At 41.8% G+C, this 24,033-nt stretch overlaps 1 protein-coding gene across 9 annotated transcripts in view; it reads left to right on the top strand.

Annotated features, from left to right (window-relative positions):
* The window catches only part of RhoGEF3 (Rho guanine nucleotide exchange factor 3), a 158,450-nt gene that overhangs the window by 82,448 nt on the left and 51,969 nt on the right, over window positions 1–24,033 (top strand). For 6 of the 9 annotated variants that reach the window (XM_086973442.1, XM_086973439.1, XM_086973437.1 and 3 more), the window contains one exon: window positions 10,974–11,068. The exons of 1 other annotated variant lie outside the window; for it this stretch is intronic. The gene's annotated coding sequence lies outside the window, so the exon portion shown is untranslated. Of the gene's footprint in view, window positions 1–8,058; window positions 8,116–10,973; window positions 11,069–24,033 lie in introns of all 9 variants that reach the window. 2 more of the 9 variants (XM_086973444.1, XM_086973446.1) reach the window with 2 other exon arrangements.

The following is a 24,033-nucleotide window of genomic DNA, read 5'->3' as shown; positions in this document are numbered from 1 at the left end:
TAAGCTATGTAGCATCTTTGGCATCCACGGGCCATTTATAATCAAATCTGAGATATCTAGATTCTTCCCATAGCACCGCAATGATGAGGTGGTTCCTATTCGGTATTCTCAGTGCAACGTTTGCCGGGTCTGGGGTGTGGACATTACTAGTCTGTTCCGATGTTCTGCCCGATTTCGTTCCACATACCTTATTTTGCGACTTACGTGAGATGCCCTAAGTATCAGCAGTGGTAAAAGTAAGGACCTAGGCTTCCTGTTCGTTGGATGCTCTTTTATCCCTTTAGCTACCGCTACTACCACTAGTCGTATTTGGACTATGTCTAAGTAGCAGAGAAGAGACTTTCTTTGCGTCAACTGCTTGCGATGACTGGATCTGTATTTGCGTAAGCTGGTAAGCGATGACACGAGCTTGCCGCCGTCAGTGACTTGCGAAAGGTCAAACCTGCGACTACGCGGGACGTCTTGTTTGTTATACGTCAACACAATCATAGCGTTCGGCGATCGTCAATAGAAACGGTGATTGGCAAGTCGTTGTCGTATCCGTAGCAGACGGTAATTACCTACCACCAGTTATGGGTGCATACGTCTAAGAGTTCGTTAGCGCTATATTACCGAGCGCTAGACAACTAAATTAATTGGGAACGGCGGCCCGTCTTGTGGCTCAAGTATTGACGAATGATGTCCTTTAACCTCTGAGTGAATAGGAGGACCCCGTTTACCCATATTGCTTCTGCAGTGTTTGTACATTCATGAGCTACAGAGTGTAATTTTATCGGTTGTCTTTCTATATTAATTTGTGCATATAACGTATCCACATAAGCGATAATAGTTATATTGGGCACCGATACGATTGGTTCGCCGACTGAACTTGAACTGAATAACTGGTAACCGAACCTTACGGCTGTTCTCTTATCCATTCTCTAAATACATTCTACATGCGTCAGTTAATAACGTATTTACTACGCTACGTATTTTTGATGTTTTCTCGCCACTTTTTCATAGTAACGCACGTTCATATCGATATCGATGATGATGATAATACGTCTATATTGGTTGTATGTTTTAACTGCACGGTGTGGTTGCCAGTGCGGCGTAAATACTGGATAATAGTATAATATATAGAAAAGTTGTTTGATATTATGAGGTGCCGATGACCTCTCACGCTTCATTCGGCTTCGTAGACGGAAGGATGATAATGATGAAATGATTAGATAAACAGTTTAACGGTGGTGCTCTTGCTAGCACAGTAGCAGGTGCTACTGCAACGGTTACTATCATTGAAATGATGCCGCTTGCGTCCACCGTTTTTGGCCGTATTACTAGATAGATTAGTCGACAACATCGGTAACCGCAATTAAGCAGTGAAGTCTTTTTCGCACAGCCTCGTCAATCTTGCCGTATGGTGATGGTTACAGATGGTCCGGTGATAGCGCAGTGAGCAACGTATTTTTTTTGGGGATTTGGTTTAGGTTCGAATTCGGGCGTAGACACATTTTAATTTGTGCTAGCAGCTCGCAAGTACTGGTCGTAAAAAAGAAAACATGTTTTGCGTTTTTTATATATATGCTAGGTTACCACTAGCGCTCTTGCTGTTCGTTGCTATAAGGAGTTCTATTCATTCGTTCGTTCGTCAAATTATGTGCGGCTACGTGACTGTGATGCTTGCTTAGCGTGAGTCCATGTATTTCGCCCTGGCCCTTCTGCGGGTTTTATATAGTTCTTTTCTCTCCGTTTCTTGTTCCTACTGCAACCCCTTTATAAATGGGCATACACTGCGGTACACTATTGAGCAAGTCATATGAAAATAGTACCGAATAATACTGTTTCGTTAATTTTTTTTCCTTTTACAGCAACAAGAAGGGCAATGATCAAAGTAAACTGTTTGGTATTTAAAGTAAACTATTGAAAATCGGTAATTGCGATAAGCAATAAGAAGCGACACATTTAAATGCGGATTGTTTCTTACGAGTTATGCTTGAGACTGTCTATAAAAAAAAAGAACAAACATTTCAACGAAGTTGCTCGCGTACAATAGAAGTATCATCATTAGCAGTTATGCCTATTTAATATAGGCATTATTCATCAAAATTACATCTTCAATTACTACCAAAACCACTTACTAGTTACCGTCAAACTCTTCTTTTTTTTATTTGCAAATACCTGTTAAATAGTAACTGCGCGTCAAGGAGTATTGCCAAGTGTAAATTTGCTCAGGGTGTGATTTAGATAAACTATAGACGAGAAATGGCAGCGGAACTTGATTTTTAGGCTGGAGGCAGGCCAAAAGTCCAGGAAATGCAAAGGCTTAAAACTAACAGCGGGTATCTGAAGTGCAGAAAGACGCGGGGATAGTATAAAAAAGACAGACTGTTGGCGATTATCTGGATGATCCAACTGGCAGTTGATATTTTGCTCCTCAAAATGACTGTTAATTGTTGTAAACAAAGATCCGGGCGTATCAAAAATGACTTTTTAGACCATGTTGATAAATTTTCAAGTCCTTCAATAATAAACTCCATGGAGGACCTTCCAGTTCGCTCCCTAAAAATCCTCCTCAGATATTTTAGGAGCCGCATCAAGACCAGCTATAACGCAGACCGTCGACTTTGGGCAAAAGAGAAAGACTATAATCTCGGTGGAAATTAGTCTCGTATAAGCGCGTTGGATAGTGGCTGATTCCGGAGATGACGTGTTGTTTTCCTTTGTTTTTTGTTTCCGAGTCTGTTATTTTATTCTAGAAAGACTGTTGAATACGCGAGTGCAGGCCGCAACAAACAGCCCCTCAAAATTTGTCCGAATTCGAATGTCCCGATATATATATATACTTAAGATGACATTGTTTAGACGTTTGTTTGATGAAATTATAAAACGTATTCATAACAGAAAACAAACTGTGACGGTTTAGGTTGCAAATCTGATAATGAATAAACTTCAGAGTAGATTTTCGTGTGACATTTTGGTACGTCAGAGAGAAAGAGAAGCTTTCCAAAGAACATCTGAGTTTACCTCCGCCAGCGAAATGATAATTAGGCCGAAATCAGACGTCCTGTCATTTGTCCAGTAATGACTTGTTAAAATTGTCAGCTTCGCCGATATATATTTGCCTGGATTATTTTATTTTAGTCATTTTCATCTAAATTTTAGAGAACGTTTGGAAAGGGAATTTAGGAATATTAATTACTATGTAGTGCATTATGCTGTACGACGTCTGGGTAATATATTTTTTCGTTGGTAGCTATTTGCCATTTCTGTCTGCTTACTATATCAGTCACAGTAAGTGCAGAATATTCTGATCACTGCGTCGCTTGTGAGGCAAGCGGCTGCGTCGTAACGCTACCGCGACACTGCCCCCTGTCTGACAATGCCTTGAGTAATTGTCGACTGCTCATTGTATCGCACGCGGGCGTATGAGTGTTTGTCAACTGCAATGAATGCCAAAAAGCGGCTTTGTTGTACTTAATTTGTAATAAATTGACCCTATCGGAACTAATACGATATGGCGCGATGATAGCCAATGTGATTGTTTTGTGGTTTTGTACTATACAACCGTTACTACTACCATTTCTGCCGGTGTAAGTGGATCGAACGAATATCGCAACGCCGTGCACCCTTCGTCGCTGAAGCGAAATATAAACTTATTCCTTCATAGCAGAAACATAAACCTCAACGGCATGGAAATTTTCAAAAAAGAAACCGCAACCGCTTTGCGAAAAGTAGAGAAGGCACTGCAATAGCGTAGACTTCCGTCACAATACAAACTAGGGGCAATCTTGAATGTGTATTTGTTTGTGTGTAAGTGTGCCTAATAATTATGTATGCTTCAGAGAAGTTAACAACGATTCAGGTAAATAGATAGAGACACAGCGGTACTCAACGAGAATACGAGAATTACGGAAAACAGTCATAACGTACAGTGCAGCTGCAAAAACACAATCAAAAAGAACCGATCCAGCTACTTTTAAACTCGGAAACGCTGCGTTTAGATAGGGAAGAGGGTGCTGCTAAAGTTCAACCAGACAGAACTAGCGAACATAGACAGAAAATCAACGATCTTTTTACTACTTAATTGGCTACTTGAATTATGAGATAGAGCGATGCCGTACAATGATGTGAGGAGGCGAATGAAATGATCTTGAATCTATTAGGCGACGTTTTCGCTTAAATTTTGTCAACTTTATGAGATAAGGTACTAGATCGTAGACGGATGGAGTATCGATCAAAAAATGACATCACTAATTCTTCTTTTTTAGAAAAAAGAAGGGAGAGAACCGCGACAATGGTAAAAATCGTGCCTACGATCCTTCTTCTTCAACACAAAATTCAGCAATTGCGCAAGGTTTGAGCTGGATCCTGAGCTAGCACTGTCCTGACGCGTCGACTTGAGACGTATTCCACTAAATCCTAAAGTGTGCGTTACTAAGCGACTGACCTCGGACTATCGCATTCGTAGCAGATGAATACACTAAGCCGAAAATTCTGCATCTCCATGCTTGCCAATTTCCCTAAGGAATCAGTAGAGGCATTTGAAACAAAGAATATCGCTGCGTTGGGGTTAATTTTAGGAACACGTATTTATATCAGAGACTCTGAACACAGGGTATCTCTAACAAAAACTGCCAAATTTTCTGAGCTTATACGCTGTGTTAAACATCGTACGAATCGCCTTCCATTTTTGTAGGACACCAATAGTATGAATTGGGGGTACCTAACCCCAAAACCTCTATGTTGCAAGTTTTAGACCCGCCATCGCTGTTAGGCATTTCGTCAGACAGCTGGCTCCAAAACCTACAACTGCTATAATAATCCAGCAAACAATGGTATGATTCACTGTGGTCAATTTCCGCAGCTTTCGGGGGATTGTTAGGTTTTATACATATTTTTTGTATTTCAAGATCAAGAGAATTCGAATCGTAGGACTTTGCTTGAATATACATCTTAAGGTACTGACAACTAACCTTTAGTTGAGTCCAAAATAATAATATTACAAATAATTAAATGTCGTTATTTCGAGCTCGGATACTTCATGAGGTATTAAAACGCATAACAGAAGCAAAAAAGAAAAGGAATGTAAATCGGTGATAATACTGGTTATTGATTTTGAAAGTTTTAGGACGATATCAAGTGATAAATGTATATCAAAGTAAACCTATACGTAATAGAAGATAAATAGATTGAACATCCTTGGTGTCGACAAAGTAGTGTAGACTCAATTTTTAAAGCCTTTAGGACCTGTAATGTTATTTAAAACCCGGAACAGTTACGCGAAAAAAAAAGAGGCAGCATTGCATATTACTTTATAATAGTTGAGTAATATATCTAGCACAAGTCACCTTATAATTATTTGTAACAACCACTTGAACAGATTAAACAGCTCGTTATCGTAGACATTGTAGCATAGTTACGTTCTTAATTAGCTATGAAGACTAGAGTTTATTCAGGACATGCTAAGTGGCAGTGACGATCACAGATAGCAGGAGAAGCAGCAACAGCGCCACCGTGCGTTGTCCAATGCAACCAATGACGCCATTTTCCCTTTGTCATAGCATTAGAAAGCAGCTTACATTTAGACAAAAGAATACAGAATAACCTTAGCTCGCCGAAAACGGTAAGCGTGTTGAAAAGGACCCGCAGACGAAGGATAACTAGAAACTAGAAGTAGGAAAGGACGAACTGGAGCCGCTAGAGGATATCTACAAATTCCTTCTTATTCGACATGTATGAATTTCTCGAAACAAATCGAATAGCGTAAGTAGTAAATGTATATTGACGTGTTCGTGCTCTGATAATGGCAGCAGCGGCGGCGGCGGCAACGGCGACAAGAGAACGTTTCTGGGGCAACACTTCCAAGTTCTGTCCTCGTCCGTTTTCACTTTCATTCACACGTCTGCCTGAGTCTATGACGACGACAGACTTCTTTCGAACTCGCGCTAACCCCGTATTGTCCTCATACAGCTGCATTTTTTAACGCCTTTGAATATTTTGACCATGTAACTGCGTTTTTGGAATTACTTCGTCTGTGTAGCATCAGCGACTTGTCTCCACTAGAAGTGCTAGCAGGGCTGGCTTTTCATGGACTCAGCTGGACTTTATCTAACAAGTCCACAAAAGAGCATGCAAACTATATACCAACGCTGAAATTCAAGTGTACAGTCGCATTATCACCACTGTGAGGCAAAACGAAGGAAGAAAAAGGTGCCGGCCTATTGTAAGCCTGCTGTAAGTGAGAGCGAGCAATGGGAAAATAGAACTTTTCTTCGCCTTCCATTCGCTCGGATTTCTAAGGTGATTTAAAAAGGTTGATTTGAGCTTTTTTGTATGTAGAGGTTGCTATGCATCTCAAACTGCTAACGTACTCCCTTTTGTCAGTAGAAGGATCGCTTAGAATATGATGTTTTTCTCTTATTATATTTATAGTTAACCTAGAACAAATGAAGTTTTAGTCTAGGTTCTCAAATAATGTGCACACATACGATATACCACTATATAGATTTGTCACACCTAACTATAAAAAGATGTACTTTTCCATATTCCATTGTTTTCCTCTACAAAAATACTGCTGATTCCACCGCCAGGTTATACATTATATTCTAGTAGATCACTTTCTATGTAAAAATGTCTTTATTTAGAAGCACACTCGCGGACGTATATCTTATGACGGTGCGTATCAAGTCCAGAAAGTAGTACAGCTTCATAATAAATGTCTTCTCGAGCAAATGCAAATGCATACTCTGGCACACATACGTTATATAATTAATCATATATAATAGCATAGTAATACAAGCAGCATTTTGTGAGTAGTGGCGATGACAACAGTGGCTGGGAAACGAATTTGTTCATGTGCACGTGTGCGTGTACCTTTCTTTTGTATGTTTGGCCTGACGACGGTTAGTCAAATTATTATATCGTACATATAAAAGCGCCGTTTTCTATATAATGCAGCTGCAGAAGACAAGCTAGTCTTCTAGTATTTTCAGACAGATGAAGAATTTCCGCGGGTGGAGGGGGTGTTGATTGCTTCTCCATTTCTTACTGCCACGATGACGACGACGATGACTTTTAGGCCACGCTGGATGTATTCTATTTATCATGTATATGTATGTATGCGTTGCCGGTTTAGACAAGTACGGAGCGGGGAAACGATGAGTGGTGAAGCAAATATTTCCTCGTCTGTTACTGCCTTAGTGCGCTTCTTCTGTTATTACTTGTATGTTTCTGGTTGGTGCTAATTACTCTAGGCATGAAAAATAAGCTATATATATATATAAAATTATATATATAAAGTTATGATAATATTATTATTATTATTGTTGTTGTACATAGTAGAGGCCTACGTACTTGTGAGGCATAGTTGAGTTCAGGTACAAAAAATGAAACAGCTTACGAAACAGATTCTCATCTCATCCTATATAATTTCTGTGAACATGCCTGACAATAATACAGTGGGATGGACTGTTCACCTGCGCTTAAATTTACGTACGTAAAATATCTACCTACATGGACTTAAGCTCTTCTCATTTTTTCACCGTATACGTGTAGCCTTTGACCCCTAAGTAATATGTTCATCTATGGGAGTCCATACTTCATTACTCTCGGTGTCGCTTCAGGCTGGTAGCTCAGATGAAGCCTTTTTATATTTACATCGGAATAATTCAATATGCGTACCCAATAAGCACAATTAATAAAAATATAATAATAATAGTGACCATCATCATTCAAAGATAGCCACCCATAGAAACAGACTATTGCTCCTTCTGTCGAGGACGAAGAGGTTTTAAAAGGGCTCCAGTTTTCGGCGGTCCAATCTGAAAATACCGTTCGCTGTACGGCAGTTGTCGGAAGGTTTCTGCTACTCGAACTATTGTTATTATACGCCAGTTAAAAAAACTGAATGAAATTTAGAATTTTGCACGAATCATTGAATCAGCCTACGTAAAAATAGCACATATGGCCGTATGGTTTCGATACGTATTGGGAAATCCTAGGATTTTAGGAAATTACGTCAGCACCTATCTTTGTCCGCTTTGTAATTTTTCCTCTTGTAATATCGTGTTGTTTCAGCTTTGTCTTGTATTGGTCGTAGGACGTCGAGCGCTTCTTCGGGATTTATTCATGTAGGTAAAATTCCTCTTTAGCCTCGTGAATACTTGATACTGTCTGCTTCTTTTCCACCTTATTATTATTATTATTATTATTATCATCACATTATAGTACGAACGAAGAATTCTTAGGATCCCAAATTAGAAAATTTTCGCTAGGTTGTGGAATGTGGCTGTTTCGGAGAAGAGGGATATTTACTTCATGGCCTAATTGTCCTGTACAGATGTAGTAACTAACAGGCTACGATGCTAGCAGACCACCGTTAAACCTATATATATCCAAAGCATGCTCATCGCTTTCACGTACGCACAAATCACCATAAAACTAACAACCACACAGACAGTCACTAGCGTGTCTGTCGCTCCGACCGGACGGTGACAAAGAAGTAGCGGCGGGAACGAACTGCAAAAGTGCTACTTTGATAGCCAACACACAGCACCCCGATATTCCGTAAATATAATAATAGTGACCCGTGATAGTTAACACACTGCATTCGTAGCGTCTCAGTATTCGTCACTGCAATAAACACCCAAATGGAAGCAAGTTAGAATGAACAAAGCTGATCTCGTTTGAGATGAGTGCGGCTAACGTCCCCATCTAAAGCTTGTATGAAACTGTAATATTTATCGATAATATACACGATCAGTATAAAAACACTGCAAACGCTATCGAATCGGCTTTGTCTAGGCCGGCAAATCCACTTGGAACTAGCTCAGCACTTTACCCGGTGGCCCGCTGTGTGACATTCTGTGTGCATATGGAGAAGGGCGAGATGTGTACACGCAGGTCACTCTGAATGGATTCGAACACTTTGCATCGCGTGGATAAATCTTACCTTCATAGCAATGTACTAAAACCGCTAATTATGGAAATTGTCTCTTACGTGTGTCGTAGGCTCCTGTAGAAAAGTATAAGTAGCGTGCGGGAGAGAAAGGTTTTGGTTACTTCCAACACCTTTTTTTTGGCGTCATCTTCGATTGCTGTGTAAAGATAGCGTTCTGTGCAGTACTTAAGTGATTACTATTAGCAAACGCATCGAAAGCGTGTGGCTGTCGGCTTATTGACTGGCTGGATCCAAAGGAATCTGGGTGTCCTACATGGGCGACTGTTCTATCCTGCGCTGATTTACTCGTGCTTTAATCGCAGTAATCAGTCGTCTGTTAGAAATGTTTCTGCTACTTGCCTTCAAAATTCGCCTCGAGAAACCGTTAGAAAAAAAAGTGTTACTACGTTATGATCGTGTGAGTTGGAAAGCGATAACGGGTCCTACCACAAGATGCGCCTGTCTCGCTGTTACAGCCTTCGTACCCAACTCGACAGCGTTATCTGCCATTACGTACAATGTAAATAGCCAAATAAGTTCTTCTGAACTTTTCAACTTGAACATAATGTTTCTCGGAGATAAGATTTTGATCGCATGTGTGTATGGCAGTCGTGTTTTTGGCGTTGCATGTATGTCTTCTTGTACGTTTTGTCTCTAGTGTTAATAAGTGCACTCGATTTATACACTCGAAGCTTATGGTAAACAGAATTGTCGGCGTCTACCGATGCTTAAACAAAATCTCATTAAACTTGCTTATGACGTATCACGTAGCTGAGTAACATATGCGTTAAAGATAGGTTTTGCAGTGACATATATGCCTTGAACTTTGGATCAGAGATTTGATGCAATTACGCCTAGACGTTCACTGCCTTCCGATCTTCAAACGAGTGTGGCCTTCAGAGTATATATAGAGTAGACACTGAATATTGACATGCACAGTCCTTAAGGGGCTCTTAGAAACAATGTGAAAGCGATGTAATCAAAATTGTCGCAGTATTTCTTCACGGTCAGCTCGCTCTCATGAAAGCATGTCATACGTTAGCTAAAACGAATTTCATAATAGGAGGTCATTAGTGGCAAACCTAGCGTTGCGAGTATTTAGAACTCACGAACTACGAGAATTACATGCTCTTACATATAGTCACTCAGTCTATTATATATTTGCAATGAATATAGTCCATTACTGGGAAAGCGTCGAGGTAAACGTTTACAACAATATTTAGACCGGCCAATCTTAACTGAGAAACATTCAGGGCTACATTTAGGTTACACAAGATTGACAACTGGGCGGTCTATGATGTAAACGGTGCAAGCACAACAGTTGGCATAAATGTTCCTATACGCTCGAAGGGAAAGCAGGGCATGCCAAATCCGTCTTTTCCTAAAAAACACTTTCAGAAAATATCTAGATTAAAACGCTGGTTAGAGGGTACGTCTGTCTGGCACTAAACTGCTATAAATGTGACGTATATTATGGTTGTTATTAAACTATATTGAGTTCTTGCGGTAAATAAAAGTAGACATGTGTGGATTATTCTAGTCATATGTTATTCTTATTATGACCAGAAAAAATTCCTTCGGTTCTATTTATCAGACACGAGACACTGCACACCTGTTTCTACATTGGATCATGTTGTAAACAAGAAGACCTGGCGCCAAATCTCTCCTGTCAATCTAAAGGGTTCGAACCACCACTCTAAAAGCCTTCACTATTCCCTTTCATAACATAGACCGTTGTTGTAAAAGATAAAAGCTATCCTATTGCTGTCACCTTAATTGCATAATAATAAAAAATAAATACTTGGGAGGGGCATCGGCTGTTTCGTACCGTACTACAAGTTAGGCAGCGCAATATTAAATAAAAACATGACGACAGAAAGAGACGAAGCGATTGGTTACGAAATAGCAAAGCACAAATAAGTTAGATAGACAAGGACAGAATTGGCGATTGAAATAAGCGGTAAGTGTGTAGTAGAACGGAGGACAAGATCTGAGAGAACCGAACGATAGAGGCCGACATTTGCTGAGTTTTTTGTATTTTCTATTGTTCCAGCTAAGGACAAGGAAACAACAGGCAGATAAAACCAGCGAAACTTGCTGAGCACTGGAGTGGAAATCGACCGACAATTGACAGACGACCGTTGATCGGCAAGTACGCTACTGTGAGATAGCGAGTTCTGAAATAAATAGGTGAAAAATGTCGGGAAAAGGAAGTGAGGCAAATGTCATCTTGACACTGCAGAGAGGACCTTGATGTAAGACTGGAGAGTTACATGTCGAATAAAGAAAACATGATATCCGCTTTTCCGTTAACCCGGGAAATTGTCTAGGGAGTCGATGCTGTGCTGAAACAATGGGCGAAAATGGAAGCACACTGTTTTGTGGACAATGTTCATCAAAATCTGTCAGCCATGTCATTTTCTTTTGAGCAACGGCAGTTTCCAGAAACTTCTGTATCCACCGAAGCTAGCAGGCGTACTGCTCCTGACGACGGGAGGAACCGTGCATACATTTTCCAGCTATTATCTCGAGGCAGGTCTGGCGTAGCCTGCTCCACTTTCACGAAATTTTTTCCAGAAATGCTAGCTAGGTGTAGACAATCAAAATTTCTACAAAAAGAGAATAGTGCCTTTGGGAACGCTTAGTGTTTGGTGTGGCTGCTGGCAGTCCTGTTAGCGGCCCACTTGGTTTCTGTATAAGCTAAGCCTGTAATCGGCTCGCTACAAAGCAAAGGCTACTGGCAAAGGCTGCGCAGGTTTTTCTCAAACAGCAACTGCCGCAGAGCGCAGAACGATATATGGAGCGTCTTCACAAAGCAGAAACGAATGGCGTCAAGCCGGGGCGGGGGAGGATGATGGGCTAGGCCCTTCTGTGGGACTAGTCGCATATAGGACAAGCAGCTAGGAATCATTAGGTTATGCAATCTAGATCGATAGCTGGCGATATTTCGCAGCGTAATGGCCTAACAGAAACGGCTACAAGTTCTAGTAATTTAGATGGTAGTCGGAATACACGTCACGTTTGAAAATATGCATGAAAACTAAACATTGCGAGTCCTGATACGAAGAAGGTTCACTGCGGTGACTACATTTGTCTATTTTTTTTTTACAGCGGATCCTATGGTATCTGAAACGAGGGCCAACAGATTCGAGTCAATACACTGTGGATTCTTAATCATATTTAGTTATCTATAACAAATATAATGATTTCACACTTCTGACCGCGTCAAAAGAGTCATACAAGTTGCCTGTATCAGATAACTGAATTACGTTAAGAGACATTAACTATTTGGTGGCATCGTTTCGGTCTCGTGAACAGTGTTCGTTTATGGTCCTCAAATTACGCAGGGAAAATTTCTCTAAGGAAAGATTCTCGATACGTATCATAAAATATATGTTGAAAAAGAAAAGGTATTATCAAGAGAGTTTTGAAGCATCGAATAAGGGAAGCAGGTGCACTTGCAGGTGGGTTTGATGTACGACTTACCTGTTCAGGCAAGCCGGCAGCGTCTGGGCATCGCAATCGAAGAGTATGAGAAGAATGCTACGGGCTGGGGGTCCAGTATACAGTTGACTTGTCTCATTACGACGGTGGCTGGTAAAGACATTTCGTCGATTTTTCTTCTGTACAATTGTTAATGCCATTAAATGAGTGGGTCCCATTCTTCAGGCGGGGTAGTGCAGTGCGAGAGCTTAGCAGTTTAGCTATAGCGCTCTATCGATTCGACGAGGCAGAAAAAAGCCATACACTAAACATCTGCAGCCTCGTTTGTTATCTGGTCTGAGTCAAAGGTGGATTAATTCGCCATCGAGGAAGCTTCGAAAGAGGACTGGCTATGGCTCTACACACAGGTAAAAGTAGGTTAGCCATGTCTATTACTTTCTGTATGTGACGGAGCTTGCGCAAAATGGATGACCTCTCACTAGGGCGCCATTACGAAACCATGAGAGACGACTACTTCGTTTTCATATTTGGGCTTGCCCCATTGTTAGCTTGCGTGCAGCACGTTTCGGGCTAGACGGGAATTAGTTATGCCACTGCGTGCGCGAAACTCCTTTCACCGACATAGTGCAACATGCAGCATCGACAGGCCCAGCGTGTCCATTAGCTGAAGAACCGTTTGATTGTCGCAAGAACTTGTGTATGACACCTCACCAAAGGAAGGCACACTATAGTGATAGTGATATTATTAGAATCTCTATTTTCCGTCGGTGGAATTTTTTTACGCAGACATCCTATTTCCTCTAAATGCGCTTCACAAGAATTTATCTGCTTACTGTGTTACCTATAGAAGCCAATGCTCACTCTTCGTGGGGTTTCCACTGAAGCAAAATATCTATTCCATTAGTGCTAGCTACCTGGCGGGCAGGTCGTATCTGCGGTACTTAAAACAGGGAACTGCATTGAAAAACTGATCTGACTATGAGAATACGTTAGAGTAGCACGTTCAAGGCTAAGTACATAGTGTGCCATGTATTTTCATGTAGAATGACGCAAATTTGTTTAAACGACTCGCAAACAACAGTTCAGAGTTTTCTAACGCAAGAGCGCCAATCTTTTTGGTGGGGCAATCGTTTAACTCTTCTACTCATTTCTATGGTATGCTAGACTGCACATAGAGAGTGGCATTATTTACAACTACATGTATCACTCAGTTAATGAAAAGCTTCAATTAAGCCAAGGGCATGCCGCAAATTGTGTAAAGGACGTTCTACAATCAAATCTTTATTCACTACGAAGGCTTTCTTCTATTCGAAATTAATAGTTATTCCTCCCATCGAAAAGTCCGGCCTTGTCTTGGCCACCTTCCTTTCGTACTGTTCAATAAAAGAGTGTTACATTTGAAGTCTTCTGGGGTCCAAAACTGCATCTCAATTGATGCAATAAATAAATAAAGAGGCATTAAGCGCTTATGCTACGACGCGATCGTATTCGAACGACATAAGCCTATCAGCCGAATTTACACAGCTAGTTTGGCTGGCACTTGACAGACGGTAAGCCTACTGTATTATAACGGAATGCCGCCACCGAATGAAATTGGCATTAATTTCAGACCGAATACACAGCTCTTATGTGCTATATTTTCTAAATACCACCTTGAAACAGCTTTTTAAACGCACAGTTTTGTAGTGCGCCTACGCATCTATTGTTTTCATTAAGTTAGCACCCTACGATCATCTTAAGGCAAAGGCGTACATTTGGGGCAAATCCAAACTCGCCTTTCTTTTGGCTCCGTTCGGGCTTTGTTTGGCGGACTTATTCAGTGAATCGAGTAAATCGAATAAAGGCGCACTATACGTACTTGTGCCTCTGCTCTGCATAGCCGCGATGCAGTTAATTTTAGCGGCGGCAGCGGCGGAAATTTGCAATAGAACGCGAAATGTCGTAATAAGCTAGCTTGCTTTATTGATCCTTTCCGCCTTTCTTATTCCCGCACCCCATACATTCATTCCTCGGGGGGTGCGCGAATGGAGAGAAACAGCAGAAAAAGCGGCAGGAGTCTGTGTGGCCAGCTACGAGAGCGTGAATTCTTTTTGTGCCGACACGGAAATATATGTGCAGCGCTGTCAGTGTCGCCGGACGTTCTATTCATTTAGTAGCGGTTAGGTCGTTAGGTTACTTGGACAGATTCGGATAGTCGACGGAGTGTTTTCTTCTAGTGCGAGGCCTTACTTTGATAACGTAGTAGTGTTAAAGAAAGAAGCAGAAAAACAGGAACTTAATGCGGTGCAGACATCGCAGAAGGGCACTTCGGTGAAAGCGATGTCTCTAGTGATATAGTTTGGTTTTTATCCAGACAGATGGTTCCTACGGCGACAACAGACCTTCAGAAGAAACCTTTCGAGCGCGACTGAGGCGTGAAAGTGGTAGCTGTATATTTTTTAAAAAAGAAAAACGGGAAAATTATGAGCGACCCGAGAACTGTTCCTTCTAATGTTAATACTGTTGCAGCTTCTCAACCTTTCCGACTTAATATCGTATAATGTTCTCTTGCTGTATTTTACGATAAACTTATATATTTAACCAATAAGTATAGCTACAGAGATCACCCTGGATAAATATAGGCGGAACCGAATTTTTATTGGTTTGCATGATATATAGAATTATACATTATGTATACATCTAGCTCAATTTCTATTTCTAAGTTAGACAATCAAAACTGTGAAGTTCTATTTTGATCTCTTCCAGATGCGAGTTTCTTCCGATCTAAATGATATAATTCGACGCTGCTTTTCACATTTGCGTGAAAAAAATACTTAATGTTTTTTTTTTTTCTATTTCTCTCTTTATCGGTTAAAACGGCAAAATATTAGTGTTATCAGAGTTTCACGCTTCTGTGCTCTGTCATGCCTTATCTACGTATCTATGGGCCAAATGTGATCTGTGTATAGGGAGAGTCGTTCTATCAGTCGCACGAGGCGCTAGCACTAGTCGCCAATGATTTTCTGTATTCCATAGGGACATAAAACCCGTCTTATTAGCTAATTCATTCCTCTGGCCTGCAATGTCATGGCCTGCTGTTCGGTTGTGCCAGCGCGGCGGCTCGAACTAATGTGCGAATGCTATCCGCAATGTAGGTCCTTTATTCTACATGACGCGTATGTGTGACAGTAATCGCAGCTGTTTGCTGCTAGGGGTTGCGCGTGATGTTGAGTATTGCGGAATAAATAGACTGGGTATAGAGTGGCTGTGAAGACTTTATCAACACGATGGCGACAAATTCACTATGTGACGGTATGCACCACCCTCAGCTTTTAAATAACATTGAATCCAGTTAGGTGACTGCTATCCATGGCAATGACCGGTAAAGCAAATCTGGCCGTCGCCCGAACGTTCGCGTTCCTTCTTGTGGTGGTAATCAGTGCAGAATTTATTATGTTACCCAAATGTCGCGGCAAAAAATACAAATAGATTAGACTTTAATATGATTAAGAATAACACCATAACATAATATGCGATAGTGTTAACCATGCTACCAGTTTTTACGTTTACTTAATCGTCAAATTTAACGCAGGGTGATGACAACGAACATACGTTGAACTGGAACTCTATCACCACATGCTCGAAGCTTTAGCAAGAAAAGCCGTTTTGTTGACACATCTCGATTGCATCTAAGGACAATGTTACAAAGAAGACGCACAATCCGATCCCAATAGCTGTTTCTATTTTTCCTGTACGTATAATATGAATAGTAGTCATTAAAGTCGACACCGATATATGTGTCGAAATTTTTGCTCCATCTTACCGTTAAGCATCATGTTGAATGTCTGGATCTCTATCTTAACTACACACGGTTGGCATAATCACGTATGTATCAATCAATGCCTCGCTGTAGGACAACTTGCTAGCCAATAATGTTTAGATTCGATCCACCGCTGCTTGGACTACATGGCTAGCACAAATTAGAACCGATGGTCCACCCTAGCTGTTAAATGACATATGTTTATGGCGCGATTAATTGAGCTCCTATGGCCATTGGTTGGTGATAGGCTACTTGGCGGCGGTCTGCCCGCTGAGCAAATTACCCGCCAATATGTCAAACATCGAACAAACTCCTATTTGAATATTTGTTTTGCGTTCTCTATCTAGCAGACCTATTCTTGGTTAATGCTCCGACTATCTAGCTAGGGACGCTGGTAACAGTAATACCAATCGTTCGATTTGGCTTTTTAATGTAGAATTCGCGCAGAGCAGCTACAAACGAGTTGGATTATCATGTGCGTTATGTTGGCAAAGGATGTTAGTTCAGTGACCTGAATTTGATATTTAAATCTTAGTCTGGGCTAGTTACTTTTGCATATTTCTACAGTTCTGCATGTATCTTTTGGCCTTTTAGAGACAGGTACAAATTTCACAAGAGAGTGTCACATTTTGATGATATTCCTGTCGAATAGTATTATCTGAATAACGTATATTTGTGGGAGAGATTTTGTGGGATTCCGTTATTGCAATCAAATGTCAATATGGCGACGTTTACGAAAGGTGAATTTTGTACGCAGTTTCAGACCGAAGATTACTCTTGGATCTAGCGAGCTATCTAGTAAGATACTACTGAACATTGTAGCAAAACCGTAAATTAAGTTAGCGTATAGAAAGAAATAAATCGAGGCAGGACATAGATAAAGGAACAAAATTGTACTATACGATATATTTGAAAAGGTGAAAAAAATCTAGCTAATGGAAGAGGCAGTGGCCGAGAAATAGGCAAACTAGAAACGATTTCTATTCTCATATCTGAGGCCGACAGAAGTGGTTCCTCCCTGGTATAGCGATCTCGATCTATAGGGTTGTCTTCGCGTTGCCCATTGAAGGAGCAAGGTCGAGACATCTTCCCGCAGATGAAATGGTCGCAGGACGTATCGGTTCGCCTTCTTCCCTCTCAAACGCATTATCGTCCGGCCTATAGTTCATCGTCATTGTCATTTTTTATAGGTGTTTGCCTGGAGAAGATCACTGACAAATCTTGACTTGGTTGCCGGGGTAGGGAAGGATGCTACGAAAGTTAGATTTTGCGTATGTGCCACCTTTGAGGGTAGCTCCAGTATTCTCGGTTTCTCAGCAGCTCGGAGCTGTGGGCAACGGGTTGTCGTCCTTCCTGGCCCCCATCGTTGTGTCATGAGACGTTTCAGAGTCAGTCAGCACGCACTACTTTTATGGAGAGCATCTTGCTTTTTGTTTGGGTTAGCCGGGCATAAGCGAATCGTTTCAAAGAGAGACACAAGGCTTCGTTTCGTTGACGTAGGACTGTTTCACTATTATTGAATGATATTACGTAAAATGGCGAGACTGTCAAGGATCATTGTCGGCTTCAGCTTGGCAACGAGAGCCAATGCCCAAACTCGGTCGCGGTCAAAGCCATAGTGGTTTCGACTACTAACCTACAGGTAACGTCTACACCTAGAAGATTAGGCTCGGGATGGGGGCGAAGTTCGTTCAATGTATGCAATGAGACGAAAAGAGAGACGCGCTGATAGAGAGAGAGTTCGCTTGGTGGTCTGGTCATTGCGATGCTGTCGATTGAAAATGTACGAGCACCAGTGAAGCTATTTAGGATGCTAGCAGAATAATGAAAAGGGGTCCGTTTTGGTGACACCAAATCGATCCCATCCTGCGCTAAGAAGCAGCCCCAGCGATTTGGCGTTATCGCTGCTCTAGCTCCAAACATTATTCGATGACAAGTAAACCGAGAAAAACTCCTCAGGTAACGCGTCGTTTTACAGTTGCAATATGAACTTTAAGTGTGCTATTTATACTGGGCAAAAACATTTCAGGTGAAAAAGTGCAGTCAGGCCCAACGTCGTTTGCTTGTATAATTTTGCGTTCCTATAAGCAAAAAAACAGATCACCCTAGAAGCAGATATGCGGCAGTGATTGATTACAACGAACGCACAACACGGGCGGATGGAGCCGTGGCTTTGATTGCAAACGGCAACAAATACACGTGGGACGCCTATTCTTTATCTTTCAAAGTCGCTACTTGCATTTTTAGTTGGGACGAATATAACACGTTTGACATTTTTATTTATTTAGTTACTTTTGACGGCAACATCAACAGAGTGTTTGTACCGCTACTACATTCACACTGCGCACCTTTCCCGCCATTCAGATAGCGCTCGCTATGAACCAAATCCGCTACGGTCTTCGTTTGTGTTTTTGTTTCTCACAAAACGTTATTTCTAGCACCGCATAGGTATAATGAGGAAGTTTTTTCTCCAAGAATTATATTGCCTAATTTTCGCATACTGCGGCGGCTCTGGATGTGGATATCTACGTTTCTATGTAAGAATTAGATGCTTAGCAAAAAAGAGAGGTAAATCCGCTAAACTGTAGCACGAGCCCTTTGGCTAGCTGGCCGGCTATCTTCTATAGACATAGAAAACTTGTCTATAGCACTTGGCGCCTCCTTTTCCCGAACGCTCCTATTTTACCTATCCGCCGCACATCTCTGCCGCCTGATCCGGCATGTTACGCCACAATATACATGCATGGAAATGCGCTTGCCCATGATGATTCCAGAGTTCCTCGTTAAGTGGCTATATAACTATAGAAGCCGAGTGTACGCAAGCAGAACGGGATATATACCTATGGAACAACAATCGACATTATTTCAACTGTGTACGCCCGATCGATGCGCGACGCTAAGCGAACGTACAAATTGATCTAATTGCGAATAAAGCTTAGGTCTTGGAATTGTGTAGCTGAGAACGTTCAGTTGAAGCTTGAGGCTCAAGTGGACGTACCCAGTTCGAATGTTGGGGCGAAATCCTAAGCTTTTATTTCTGTTCCAGCTGCTGTTACGCTAACAGCGAAGGCACCTATAACACTAGTGTACAAAGGGGTTACAGACCCCACTGGGACGAACTCTCAAATCGCGAATAACTGCAATGGGGAGCAATGTACAACAAGGAAAAAATTCAGTTCTTAGGGTTGTGTAAGTGTGACGATCGTTGCCTTCTACTGGTGCTGTGTCTAACGAAGTAGCGAAATATGTCTTGACAAACTAGACAAGCACTAAACTTTGTATAAACCGAAGGACACGGGACGGACCGGACGACGACCTTAGGGAACGAACCTCCCAACATGAACGATTAAAACCACGAGGTATATCGACAAAATTGCAAGGTTATTTTTTGTGCTAGGATGACGCTGATGTACGCCAGGCAGCCCCGATCATATATGTACATTATTCGAAAACTATGCATCTGTATGTTATCTTCTTTTGAATTGAATTGTAATATTTATACTAACTGTGTTTAGCAAAAGCTTCTTCCTGACTAATGCTCGAAAATACCCTCACGGAAACTTACTAAGATACGATTTCATTCCGAAACGTTGTATCGTCTTATTTCACAAAGTCAACAGTCTCTAAGCCCTATCGGTAAACATTTTTGACGATCCTTTAACTTTGATATTTATCCTAAAACACAGCAATACTCGAGATTTATACTATCTATTTAACCGATAAGCGCAAACCCATTTTGTTAGTCATTTTTCAAGGGTGTGTACGACTGACGTTATCTGTGGCGTTTTCACCGGCTACACAACGTACGCACCGTAACATTTCGTCTAGATTTTGAATGCTGATACCTGATGGCCGGTGTTACTCGAAACGCTAAGCCATTCCCTTCTGCTTCGAACTTGCTCATTTTGCTGCACGCCTTTATTCGTGTTTACCGTTGTTATCACAGGGGAACAGCCAGCTTCCCACTCGGTTTACTCGCGTCAGCAACGAGCTAGATGTCATGAATATAGCAAATGGATGTGCTCTCTAACAGCTGCCAAAGTGCAAGCAGGATGGTTCAACAAGCCAGAAGGATAATGAGCACCTTACGTCTATTACAGTTGAATGCTGCGCGTCTGATAAACAGTATTCCGCCGGAAGACCGACACCGCCCTTCCCCGTTTCCCCATTCGTTCTCTTCAAATTCTGCCGACAAGCTTGAAGTGGCACATAAGTCAAAAGCTCGCCCACTCACTGTTCTCCTGTTTCGGATCTTTGTACTGCTGTTGATTTCGCTGCTGCTGTTGATGCTTCTTCAGCGGCAACTTGTTCCAACCGTCTGCTTTCCCGCTGCGTTTCGCTTTGCAGAAGAGCCGTCGTCAAGCGACTGTCTGGCCCTCTATTGACAGCATCGTAGTTTTTACTCTCTGATCCTCTCCCTTGGCCATGGTCATAGATGACGTGGCCCCGACATGCTCACGCACGTAATCACGATTGCTGTGACGGCGGTGGGTAACACAGCGGTGGCAGCGACGATGTCGGGGGCATACGGAGCTATGGCTGTCGCTGTGCACGTGACACAAAGAAAGATGGTGCACGACCCACCGGGCACGTTCTGATCTAAACTGGTAAAGATGTGCAAAAAGAAAAGAAGAAAAATCGCTGTATGTGGGCAACGAACGGGCTCCCTAGAGTGGATAAATATTGACTACGTAATATATGGCCTTTCGCTGCCTAGCAAAAAATAACAGAGACAGAGAAAAGGCATATAGTAAAGTAAAACAAAAATAACTCAGGAAAGAGATCTCTGTCTTCAGAGTAATCGACGGAAGGTAAAATAGAATTTATTTTCGATCGAGCATGCTGTAAAACTAGCAACAATAGAAACAGCAGCAAATGTGGTAACCCTGTTATGTAGTAGGTATTCGAAGTGTCAGCGTGGCAGTCTAGCCGGTAACTTATTTGTCTACTTATCTTTAAGCGCAGGCATACAGTTCGTTTATCCGTCTGATCGAATACCTAATGGAGTTGCCGGACGTAAAAGTTGAAACATAGAACTGTTTGAAGTAAGGTGTCGTTGTAGTTAGAGCTAAGTATAAAACAACGCTACCCCCACCTCCTTTCCCCGACTATAGAAGGGCAACTATAGGAGTAGTACAGAATGATTATGGTGCAAATAAGCGGCGTCGCGTGCGTTGCTGCTTTACTGTCTAACAACGGAAAAGCACTTAGTGAGCAGTGAAATATCATCATTATTTCTCAGATTGTACATTTCTTAACCAAACAATATTCTATCAGTCTCTGATGGCTCTTGTTTCTTTATCATATTTTAGCATTTTCATTGTTTAGCGTAGTACGTTTATTCTTTAAAGATGGCCTTGCGTTAGTGCTGTATCAGAAAAAGAGATTTTGCAATACCAAACAATCAGAAATACCGAGCGGACACCGACAAGGGAAAAAGAGAAGGAATAAAAAAGCCGATAATACATGTAAGTGGTCTAAGATTTGAAAACGAAGCTGCATGAAATTAAAGATGTGGACATCGCTCTATACAAGCCTGACGTTTCGTATCTCTGTTATAGCATGTCCGATAGGATGTGTTGTATCTCGGCACTTTAGATCTAAAGTACGTAGATTTCTAATCATTATGCTGAAAGGATACGTTCAAAACTTCGCTCCCAAAACACGAAGGAGTGGATGCCAAGGAGTAGAGTATCACCACCTCGCTTTAATAGAACAGACAGAATTTTGACTCTGTTGACGATGTGTACGCAGACTCTACCTGCCAACTCTATCTACGCAGGCAAAAAACAGCGGTAGGGTCCTTTTCGTTGCAGGCTTGTTGCGAGACATTAAAAGTTGGGCTTTCCGCATCGGCGCTCCGATCTTCTTAAACACGAAAAAGTACATGCCACAGTTATAGGGGACGAAGTTTGAGGAAAGAACAGAAAAGGCCCACATACCCTACCTGCTTGCTTGGAGTATCTGCGAAGAGAAGCGAGTCCTGTTTTAGCCAAATGATCCGCCGCCTTGCCATATATATCGTATTGTATCCTACAACGACGTCCCTAAGAGATTTTACAACAAGGACAACCCGTTAATTTACCGAACGATCTAAACAAAACAGATTTGCTTTCCAATAGATAATACTTCCTGTAGTAAATATAGTGACCTAATTTGAGGCTTTGCAATTTGGTTGGCAATACGCATCAAAGCAAGCGAATAGATAGGTCAAGTGCTTTTAGACTATACAATTTAAAATCATCTTTGGTTATTTACGACGGAATTACTGACAGGCAACACGACCCGTGCTAAGTTCTTCAAACACTGTTTGAACTATAGAACGAAGTGGCAAGTCAGTCCGAATATATGCGGGTTGAAAGTAGACCATGGCTTAACCACGCATGGTAGGTAAACGTGTTTCGCTCACGGCTACAAACTGTGCACTCCACTGATTTCTCATATTTAGTACTAAATACCCTAGGACACGTAATTCCCTCAGTCACGATCCTCCACGATTCCCTTATCTTCGAAATAATTAGCATTTAACGGTAGGGCCTAACTTATCTGGCTGTTTTCGTTGTAGCTCAACTAATAACGTAATGTATCTCGCCCGGCATGGTTACATGAAAATATACTAATAACCAAAGAATGCAGTAAAAACATTTACCTATATCATGCTTATATTTGCAGTTCTTTGAGTGGTGTTCGGTCGACCTCGTTGGGGTCGGTGGAAGTTTTCCTTTTCTAGCTCATAGCTCTACCCGTTTCTCTAAGAATTTTAGTCTAGTTCGGCAATCCGACCGCTGTTTTGCGCTTTATGCTACTTCACAGTCGTCATATGTCTTTTGTTTGCACTCTTCGGGGCTTAGTACTCATCGTGTGTTCCGTAGATGGCGTAGGCTCTATCGAACACGAAGTGGGACCGATGCATTTAACATAAGCTAAGGCTTAAACAAGCAAGCTAAGGGCCTAACGTGCTGCTTGGTAGAGAATGACAACATAAGCGAAAGAAGGCCGAAGGGAAAGGTCAATTATTATGTGAACAAGAGCCTGCGAACTTACGTAAACTGAAATTACAGATAAAAGGGGAGCAGATGAGGGGAAAGGTTCAGCAGAGCCAGCACAATCAGAGAAACAATGGCTGCTGAACCATTGGCGCAGTATTAGTTGTACCGGGACAGCAGAGGTACCAAAGGAATACACCAATGCTTCGCCCCCATTTCGGTAACGGTTCATTGACGTCACAAAGTGTGGTTATAAAAGGGTTTGTGAGAAAAAGAGAGACATTCCCGTGGGATCCTTGGAAGGGAGAATCCAGTAAGATAAAAGAATTTGCGTGTGCCGGAGAATAGAAAAAAGAAAAAGACGAAGTGCACCAGAAGTGGAACGCAATGGGAACGAGGAAGGGACACGTCAACGAGCCGTTGCGAAGACCGTTTCCTAAGGAAAAGAACGTAGGAACGACGGGCAGAGCCGACTCCGGTCAGTCAGTCGGTCGGTTAATGTGTCGATCTGTGTTTCCATTGCCAGAACGTATACCCATGACTGCCCAAGATAAAACTTTGAGACTTGATAATTCATCTTCGGTGCATGAAGCCTGCCTCAAAGTGGCTCCACAGGGTCACAGCTTAGCTCGGTCGCAACACCAGCAGGACAGGACTGGTGAGGTAGTTCCGTCCCAGTAGTACCAAGGCGGATGGAACCAACCGAAGGAAGGAAAAACCAACCGTTGTAATCTTGAGACGACAGGAAGTCCCTGTCCGACTTGTCTCGTGGCCTTCTTTTTGTCAAGGGTACGAAGCGAACATCCGGAGTTACGCTGCAGTCAACGTGTATCAAAATGGCACATAAAGTAAAAGAGCAACAGAGAAAGGGCAGGAGACACTTT

The sequence above is a fragment of the Varroa jacobsoni genome, unplaced genomic scaffold (assembly GCF_002532875.2).
Source record: "Varroa jacobsoni isolate VJ856 unplaced genomic scaffold, vjacob_1.0 scaffold_193, whole genome shotgun sequence".
Taxonomy (NCBI): Eukaryota; Metazoa; Arthropoda; class Arachnida; order Mesostigmata; family Varroidae; genus Varroa; species Varroa jacobsoni.
Note: the sequence above shows the minus strand (reverse complement) of the source record. Positions and strands in the feature narration are given on the sequence as shown.